This window comes from Octopus bimaculoides, chromosome 19, assembly GCF_001194135.2.
Source record: "Octopus bimaculoides isolate UCB-OBI-ISO-001 chromosome 19, ASM119413v2, whole genome shotgun sequence".
NCBI classification, from domain to species: domain Eukaryota; kingdom Metazoa; phylum Mollusca; class Cephalopoda; order Octopoda; family Octopodidae; genus Octopus; species Octopus bimaculoides.
Window position 1 is genome coordinate 22,017,221 of NC_068999.1, and position 10,572 is coordinate 22,027,792.

General features: G+C 38.1%; 1 protein-coding gene across 1 annotated transcript in view; it reads left to right on the forward strand.

Annotated features, from left to right (window-relative positions):
• Window positions 1-4,210: 4,210 nt before the first annotated feature.
• LOC106872941 (uncharacterized) overlaps window positions 4,211-10,572 on the forward strand; it is a 21,465-nt gene continuing 15,103 nt past the window's right edge. Inside the window, exon 1 of the mRNA XM_052974898.1 lies at window positions 4,211-4,271. The gene's annotated coding sequence lies outside the window, so the exon portion shown is untranslated. The remainder of the gene's footprint in view (window positions 4,272-10,572) is intronic.

A 10,572-nucleotide genomic window follows, 5' to 3' on the forward strand; every position in this document is an offset into this window, starting at 1 on the left:
GTGGTGGCGGCGGTGGTGGCAGTGCATGCTTATTCTGAAACCCTATAAGGGGAACATTAATTTGGATTTAGTGATATTGTGAAGATGTGTGGCTTAGTGGTTTAGGTGTTGCTCAGAAGATCATCATTGTGATTCCTGAACCAGGTGGAAGCATTGTGTTCATAAGGTGAATAATATAGTACTTGAATGCCCAAGCTTGAGTAAAATATATTGAAGCTGAAAAAACACTTTGTGAGAAGTTATTCAGCTTCAATAAAACTATATGCAGTGACGAAAAAGCTTTCTGGAATAAATAGAAGGAATAAATAAATGAATGAATGGAAATGTGCTATATTAAGGCACAATGCCTCTCCCAGACACAACAAAAATTGTTTCAACACATGAATTCACATAAGGAATCTTGCAAACCAGATACAAAAACAAAGTGTGTATATGTGTGTGTGTGTGTGTGTGTACAGTTGTTGGCACGGCTGTGTGAAAAGAAGCTTGCTTCTTAACCACATGGTCTGCTACTATAGCCTTGGGCTGACCAAAGCCTTGCGAGTGGATTTGGTAGACAGAAACTGAAAGAAGCCTGTCATGTGTGTGTGTGTGTGTGTGTGTTTGTCCCCACATCATCGCTTGACAACCAATGTCAGTGTGTTTACATACCTATAACTTAGCGGTTTGGCAAAACAGTCTGATAGAATAAGTACTAGGCTTTAAAAAAATAAGTCCTGGTGTCAATTTGTTCGACTAAAGGCTATGCTCCAGCATGGCCGCAGTTAAATTACTGAAACAAGTAAAAGAATAAAAGAATACATACATACATACATATATACATGTATCAGATCGTCAAGAATGAAATGTTCGATTTTCTTAAATACCAAGTTTGATAGTCATTAACTCTAATGTTTTATCCTGACAATTCTTTCTTTTACAACATTGAAGAGTTACATCCTCACTTTTTCAAAATGCAATGCATGGCATCTGATTATATAGTGAGTTTTCTCTTGTTAATCAATTTTTGTGAATCCATGGATAGATAAAAAATTTGTGTTGTTTATGAATATGAGTTCCGTCCTGGAACCAATGCATCCCAGACAGCTCAAAGCATCAATGAGGTGTTTGGTGAAGATGTGGCAAATGAGTGCACTGTACGTCGATGGTTTCAGAAATTCCAGCCTTGTGACTTTACTCTTGAAAATCAGCCCCGTGGTAGACCTGAGACCAAAGTGAATAATGATGAGCTGGAAACTAGTGGAAGTGGATACATTTCAAACTACACATGAGTGAGCAACAAGGTTTGATCTTTCAATTCCAACTGTATTGGACCATCTGAAACAAATTGGCAAGGTAAAGAAGCTGTACAGGTGGGTACCACATGAACTGAACAAGCATGAAATAACATGTCATCTTGAAACTTGTTCTTTGCTGTCACGACATAAAAACAAACCATTTTCACATTGTATTGTTACGTGTGAGGAAAAATGGATTCTTTTCAACAATAGCAAGTATTCTGCACAGTGGCTGGATAGAAACAAAGCGCCAAAATACAATCCAAAAAAGAATATTCACCAAAAAAAGCTAATGGTGTCTGTTTGGTGATCCAACACTGGTGTCATCTTCTACAGCTTCATGAGACCTGGTAAATCAGTTGCAACGAATGTGTACATCAACCAAATAGATGAAATGATAAATGAACTTACAATTAAACAACTGAGATTGGTCAATAGAGGCAGACCAATTTTCTTGTGAGACAATGCTTGACCACGTGTTACACAAACAATGCTACTCAAGTTACAGGAACTGAACTTGAAAGTACTCTGTCATCTACCTTATTCACCTGATTTGCACCAACTGACTATCACATTTTCCAAGCATTAGACAACTTTTTGCAAGGAAAAAATTGAAAATTTGAAGAAGATGCAAAAACAGCCTTTTGTGATTTCATCACCTCTTGCTCTCCAGAATTCTTCGCTGCCGGCATAAATAAGCAACCGATAAAATGGCAAAATTGTGTTGATAATTTAGGTGCATACTTTGATTAATTGCATTGCTTTTTGTTACGATCATCATCATTATCATCGTTTAACATCTACCTTCCATGCTATCATGGGTGGGACGGTTCCACAAGAGATGGCTGGGCAGAAGCCTGTACCAGACTTCTGTGACTGTTTCGGCAGAATTTTTACAGCTGGATGCCCTTCCTAACAACAATCACTCAGCAGAGTGGACTTAGTGCTTTTTGTGTGGCACAAGCACAGGTGAGGTCAATTCTAAACACCAACCACTTTACAGTGTGGACTGGGTGCTTTTAAGTGACACCTGCATTGACAGGGTCACCAAATACTTGCAAGGCTAAAAAAAAAAAACTTTCAAGAGAGGAGGGGGACATTGGAGAAGTTGATCTTGTGTCAGATGATGAATGGTTATAGTGAGACAGAGAGACAGAAACAGGTGTCTTACTGTGGAGGAAGTACAAGGTTACCTGGCTGGAGAGAGAATGAGATCAGGAATGAAGACAGAAACAGGTGTGCTACCACAAAAGAAATACATGGTTACCCAACCTGAGGGAAGTCCAGGAGAAGGAGAGAGAGAGTGGGAGACAGCAGGATGGAGATGGTGGCAAAATGTTAGGCATACTCACAAGGGATGGGGATCGGAATATAAATGGGATGCTTGAGTAAAGGAAAAGAGAGATATAGATGGTGGCAAGTGCCAGGGCATACCCTTGAGGTTCGAATGCCATAATATAAGTGGCAGGATATTGCAAAGGAAGTGTGGTGTGATTAAAGAGTGTCAAGGGGTAAGTGAGTGGTGAAAACTTGGGTATATATAGTCTAGGGGCTACTGAATAGCAATGATACTGAGGAACAGGATTGGAGAGTGAGAGCTAGGCATAGTGTATGAAGGAGAAAATGTAAGGAAGAGAACAAATGGGGAGATGTAGATTGGTCTGTTGGGGTAGGGTGAGTGAAAAGTTTTCTTGTTACATGTGGGTTGAGCACACAGGTCAGGTGGGTGGAAGACAGAGTTCAGGGGCTAGCGGAGAGCAATGATACCGTGGCACTAGACCAAGAGGACAGGATTGGGGAGTGGGAGGTAAGCATAGTGCACAAAGGGGAAATGTGAGGAAGAGAAGAGATGTAGAGACATAGTTTGGTTTGTTGTGGTAGAGTGTGTGAGAAATTTTCTTGTTAAGTGTGGGTGGGACACACAATGCTTCTAGAATTCAGTTTCGCTGATGTGGGCAGGTCTCTAGAACTTCATATCGCCAGACATCTCAGTCCAGTACCATTTCCTCTGTGAAGCCCAACATCCTGAAATCGGTCCTTACCACTTCATCCCATGTCTTCTTGGGTCTCCCTCTTCTGTGGGTACCATCCACTTTCAGTGATCAGCACTTCTTTATGCAGCTGTCCTCATTCATACACATCACATGTCCAAACCAATGTGGTCTTCTCTCTTGCATGCTACAGTTGATTCCTCTTATACCCAACTTTTCTCTCAAAAGTAAAATAAACTTTAAGTAAAATAAACTTTCAGTTCAAAGTCAGACATTTCATTCTTAATGACTTGATATATATATATATGGCTATACTTAGGAGATTGTATCACCAAAATGAAACTATTCAGCAATTTCTGCAAAAATTTTACATTACTTTAATATCTTTTCAGCTCTCACATACACAAATATGCATGCATGCTCATAAACACATGCATAAATATACTTACATACACAAATATACATACATACCTACACACATACATACACAAAAAATGCATAAACATAAGTAATTTTTGAAAATATAAAGGGTGTATTTGTATTTATGTATGTATATGCATATGTATGTTTGTGTGCATGTGTGAGTGTGTGTGTGAATGTGTGTTTGAGTGTTTCTCTGTTCAACTTGCTCATGGACATGAAAGACAATGGGAGTACGTGTGTGTGCGCGTGTTTTGTCCAGCAACCACTGCTTAGCAACAGGTATAGGTTTGTTTACAACTCCGTAACTTAGCAGTTCGGCTAAAAGAGACTGATAGAAAAAGTATCAGCTAAAAAAATTAAGAGTACTCGAGGCGATTTGTTTGATTTAACTCATCATGTCGGTGCTCCAGCATTGCCGCAGTGCAAAGACAGAAACTAGTTACAGAAGATGCGTGAATGCGTATGAATGTGTTTGCGCGCGCGAGTGTGCGTGTGCGTGTGCGTGTGCGTACATGTGCGTGCGTGTTTCAAAAAGCAGACGATGTAAACAAGTGGCATCTTTCTAACAATAGCGAACCAGGTTTGAGCATTTATGTAAATTATTAATGATCCGAGAATGTTGGCGAACGATCTCAATAACATTTATACACTGATTGCCTTTTTATTTTCGTTTCGCTGCATGATTTTCAGATAATAATGTTTCACCAATTTTACTAATTATTTCATTATGGATTCTTGAAAGACAGCACACATGAAAGACAAAAGTTAGATGCGATGATAAATGATCCCATAATGTTAAGTTTAAAAGAAATCAAGATTTAAAAGATGATTTTATTTTTTTCTCTCTGATATTCGCAATGTTTTAAAGAGGAAAGACATAAAAACGTTTAATAGAAAATCTGGGCAAAATAAACTGGCAAATAATCAAAATAGGTTTAAATCTATGGCTTGTTGTTATTGTTATTTCTTGACCAGTTCTGATCGAGCAGGTTTATTGATCAAAGGCGTTCCAGCCCTGACCACATCATCTTGTATATCTCGAACAGACATAGGCAACCTTATTCGAGAAGCGGGTCGCATGGGATGGGACATGCTTCATCATCTAGCGAGCCACACTACTATAAAAATCCAAGAAAATATTTTGTTAGGCGTGGCATTCAGAAAGTTCCTCGGACCACAGTTTACCATTGACTGATCTATGATCATTATCCAATGTCTTCTTCCTTTGTTTTTAATGACAGCACGATTGTAATTTGAGGTAAATTACTCTGTTATATCTAACAGAGAGTGAGTCACCCCTTTGATATTTTTCAGTCTACAAGTAGAAAATATAATGATATATTGTTTCCTATTATAATGATAAATTTTTAAATTACACTACATTTGATTTTATCCTATTTATGTGGGCATACCTACAAAAGTAGGCATACCTACAAAATATCCTATTTATGTGGGCATACCTACAAAAGTGGGCATACCTACAAAATATTCTATTTATGTGGGCATACCTACAAAATATCCTATTTATGTGGGGCATACCTACAAAATATTCTATTTATGTGTGCATACCTACAAAAGTGTGTTCCCCCTCCCGACTTTGTTACTACATAACTTTTTTAAGAATGGATACTTTTTGGTGAAATTTTTTACTGATACTTTTCAGATTATATTGGAATTTAGAGATTTTATTTGAAAAAAAAAAAAAAATACTGACCACAAATATTTACAAAATGAAAGTTGAAATTTTGAAAAGAATATTTGACGTGAGTCTCCTTATGTGTGTGTGCTTACCATTTTTTTTTTGTTTTACATTAAATTCCATTTCGCAATTTGAGCAAAATTTTATCAAAATTTTATCAAAAGCATGAATTTTTTCTGAAAGTTACGAGGAAATAAAATCGAGCTAACGGATGAAGTGAGCTTCTTACTTTTTCTCCTAATCTACAAATAGAAAATATAATGATATATTGTTTGTTATTGTTATGGTTACTCTTTGAATTATATCTAATTTTATTTTATACCATAAATGGGCAGGAACGTACGTGATACATGCGTATTTGGAATTTCAAATGTCTTCCATTTCTGAAATATTTTTAGCAGACGATAGCAACATTAGCCCACATACATTCATATACACACATATTCATACATATTTATACACACATTCATACATATTTATACACACATACGCAGACACACTCATTCGCTTGCGCACACACGCAAACAAACATTCTCAAAGCCAAGCAAGTTTGTTTCTTTTATAAAGAATAAATCGTTAAAAGTTAGGAATGGCTGTGTAATAAGTTTGCTTCCCAACCACATGGTTACGTTTCAGTCCTACAGCATGATATCTTGGGCAAGTGTCATCTACTATGCTCCTGGGCTAATCAAAACCCTGTGAGAAGGATTTAATGGATGGAATACGTCGTGTGTATATACAAGGGGGGACCCAGAAGAAACCGGAATTTTGCAATATTATTTTATTCACTTAGTTTTATATTAAATTCAAATTACGATAAACGTAAACAAACAAATGAAGTTTGCTTTTAGAAGCGTTGGGATGTGATTTTAAATTCTCAATCGCACTGTCATGGTATTAGCTGTCAGAAGTGAAAGTAGAAAAATCTGACAAGGAACGTTACTGCTGGTTTGAGTTGATTCTTTGGCTACTGACTGGCCGGAGCTATCTTTCTGTCTGTCTGCCTGACTGGCCGGAGCTATCTGTCTGTCTGTCTGCTTCTGTCTATCTTTCACTCGTCCAACTTCGCTTGTTTCCGTAGAATTTAAACAAATGAAGTTCAGTTTAAAGTTTATAAATAAATATATTTCATTCCATATTGAGTTTAAACTTTATAAATAAATATATTTCATTCCATGTTGAGTTTAAACTTTATAAATAAATATATTTTTGCATTATTCATTATTTGTTTTTAAAAACAAATCACATACACCCATCAGCCCCACCACTGCGCGTAAGTCAAAGTTCTTCACTTTGAAATCAACACGTGAAAAATTTAGTTGAAGGTTTTTCACTTTCGGATTTTTACTATGACTTCTGCATATCGCAGTGTAAATGGAATTAATCACCGCGATATTGCCATCGCCACCGCCGCAATAGCAGATAGTATTAATTGGCTTAAGAGACATAGACTTTTAAATACCTAAAAAATATGCCCCTCGTGTGGCATGATGGAAGTAGCCAAAAATATAGCCTGAACAGGATAAACTACCCCTATGTTTATACTTTTACCGCCTTCAAAGTATTCTCCATTTGAAGCAATGCATCGGTCCAGACGCGTTTTCCACTGTTTGAAGCAGTCCTGTGCCATTTAACGTCTGTCGTTTTTTTTCTTCTCCTCTTCCACATCTGCGAAACGTTTTTCCATTAAGGGCTTTTTTCATTCGAGGGAACAAAAAATGTCGCAGGGAGCAAGACCGAGTGAATAAGGAGGGGGGTCATGCCATTTTTGGTCAAAAACTGTCTCGCACTCAAGGCGGTGGGCACAGGCGCATTGTCGTGATGAAACCATCCCACTCCACTTTATCACTGGACAATTTTTTTTGCATCGATGAAACAGATCATCATCATCTTGACATTGGACTACACTTGACATGCTTTTTTGGGGCGTGGTAACATTGAATGCTTCCATTAACTTGATTGCTATTTCGTTTCCAGGTTGTAGCCATAGCACCAGCTTTTGCCACCAGTGATGACCTTCGAAGAAAGGTCTAGATCAACTTCCAACTATTCTTTCAGTTCATGACATGCATTCAGTTGTGAATGCTTTTGATCTTCTGTGAGCAAGTGAGGCACAAATTTTGCTGCAACTTTTTTCATTCACAATTCTTGACTCAAAATTCATTGGCAGGAGCTCCAGGACACAGTAGTCATATCAACAAGGTCTTCAATTGTTCAGCAACAGTCCTCCAAGATCAGTTCATGAATTTTTGTGATGTTTTCATTGATTCAGGAGGTCAACAGTTACCTTGAATGGGGTTGGTCTTCAAGCAACTAATACCCATTCCTAAAGCGTGAAAACCACTCGTAAACTTGTGTTTTGCTTATGGCAGCATCCTTGTAAGCTGTTTGAGACATGACAACTGTTTCAGCTGCCGTTTTCCCCATAGAACCACATCTGGCCTCAGTGTTGTATGGATAATTTGGGGAAACTGCAGTCTCTCTCCTAGGCCCACTTTCATAACCTATGATTGGCCTCTCTCCTTTTTCATGAATTCATTGAACTTCACAATGATGTTTCTTGATCCACTCCTGCTTCAAGATGTAAGCAAGTGTTGCAAGCACTCTACCATGGTGCCACTTATATCTTCTTTGAAAAAGTGCTATTCTGCACCCTGGCAAGGTGTGTGCCAGCTTGCCCCTTTCTACGTAAAGTCTACACAGCTGGTCTTCCCTCAATCTTCACCCATGCAGGTTTGTTGGTGTTGGGAGTGTGTCATATACCATCTGCAGCAGGAGTGAGATGCAGAAAGGTTCCAGTTTCCACAGGTCTGTTCATGTGATCTTCTTAGGGAGGTCCCATTTAGTCCAGGCATCCTGAGATATCAGCTCCACAGCTCTTGACCTTCTTTCTTCCTCCTGGTTCTATACTTCTGCCTGGATCATGGCCCTCCTTTCCCTGATGTCTGCCTTCTTCCATTGTTGGAAACGGAAAGAACTGAAACCCTACATGTGACCTCTGCATGTAACTCCAATGATGTTATGTAGCTCCAGCATGCCTTCAGCCACAGGGACTGTGGTACTAGCTACCCACTTTCGCCTGGACCTTATTGTAATACCTACATGTCTGACAAGCTCATCCTGCAAGTTCCTGTACATCATTACAACTTTACATTTTGTGACTTTGAATTCTTCCACTATGGATTACAGGGTGAGTTGTAGCTGTCTAGTTGTTATGCTTATTGAAGTGAAGCTTCAGGAACACCTAACCACCTTCGGTGGTATTTATTTACCTTCCTTTCCACCCTTGTCATTGGAATCTCATATTGTGTCAATAACCATATGAGTCTTGGAAGCAGTGTGCGGTTAAGAAGTTCACTCTGCAACCATGTGATTTCACTGCATGGCTCCATAGCCCCAGTCCAACCTATGCCTTGTGAGTGGATTTGGTCAGTGAAAACTGTGAGGAGGCTCATTGTATATATCTATGTGTGTGTGTTCATGTTTATCTTTGTATCTGTGTTTGCACCCCTCCCCCATTACTTGGTATTGGGTCATTTACATCCCTGTAACTTCGCTGTTCATCAATGCAGACTGATGGAATAAGAAACAAATTTAAAAAGTAAATACTAGTGGTGGGGTGTGATCTGTATGACTAAAACTCTTTAAGGCAGTGCTCCAGCATGACTGCAGTCCAATGATTGAAATAAGTAAAAGAAGACCTGCAATTACGGAGACCTCTGACGGGCCAAGTCTTTAAATTTGCCGAGAGAGCTTTAGTAATTTTTGCTTGCATTTTTCACATATATGAAATTTGCATGTATAAAATTGAATTCAGTATTGTGTTATGTTGCAGATGCCATTTTCTAGACATACAACAACAACAAAAGAAACTTTAATTTGAGAACAAACTACACTACTTTGCATTTATAGATCTACAGAAGGCCTTTTGCACTCTCAAGTCATTTCAGCACTAAAGAAACTAAATAAAGATGAATGCTCTATCAGAGCCTTGCAGGTCATATATGAGGGTGACTGTAGCAAAGTTAGGTTTGGGAGCTAGTTCAATGAAGTATATAATGAGTATCCAGGTTTTCATTGGGTTTCTGTTTCCTGAACTCTTCTGGTTTTCATAGTACAATTGCTTTATATGTAGGAAAGGAATAGGTAGGAACTCAATACTAAACACTCAGTGAAAATAAGGATGTTCAACAGATGCTATGGACTCTCTGTCAAGCTGGCAGTAAAACAGGACTTCAGATGTGTTAGATGCACAGTAGGTAGTCAGCTGTAGAACTACAAATAAAAATGTGTCCCTGAACTCCTCAGATGGTTTATAAAACATTTATAATTTCTGTTTTGAAGATTATCTAATTAGTGCTTGAAGTAGTTGTGGTGAAAATATTGCCTGAGTAAGAGAGGTTGAAGTGCTTGGAACTGTTGTTTCTATTTGTAATGAAAGTTGTCTCTTTTCAAGTAAAAGACAAGGTATTATGAAGAATGTGAGAAAAGTGTAATGTTACAGAATGGTGGGACATAAGCACTGAATGAAGGTTTGTGGAAGATGGAGAGAAATGGCATGCTGGAAGGGAAATTTTAACATGAATGAAAAAGACAAAGCATAAGTGAGCCAAGAAAGCTGTCAGAGATGAAACACATTATTCATAGTGTGTTGGTGAGTTACCAGTGATGATATCAACATGAGATGCAAATGGATGAAAGGTTAATGTGTAACATGGTAGTGAGCAATATCAGTGGTAAGTATCTCTAGGAAAGGAAGATGTGGGAAACATGTAGGATCATGGGATTCACAGGACATTACATGTAGCCAGAGCAAGTAGTTACTTGCTACATGAATTCCTATCTAAGCCATGGGTTTTCAAACTGTGGTCCGCGGACCACAGGGGGTCCGCAAGGACAAGACAGGGGGTCCATGGACAGCAAATACTTTTTATGGGCAATTTGATTTTATATATGTTTTTTAATCGAAATCTTTTAATTGACAATAAACCTATTTGTTAAATACTGTTAAATAAATAAATGTAAAAATATATGTTATTTTAAGCAAATAATTATGTGTAAATTTCATAAGCGTTTATAAGGGGGTCCCTAAGGTAAAGCCTGAAATATAAAGGGGTCCGCAAGTCAAAAAGTTTGAAAACCCCTGATCTAACCATTTGAATATTAAAAACAGATGTTAAAA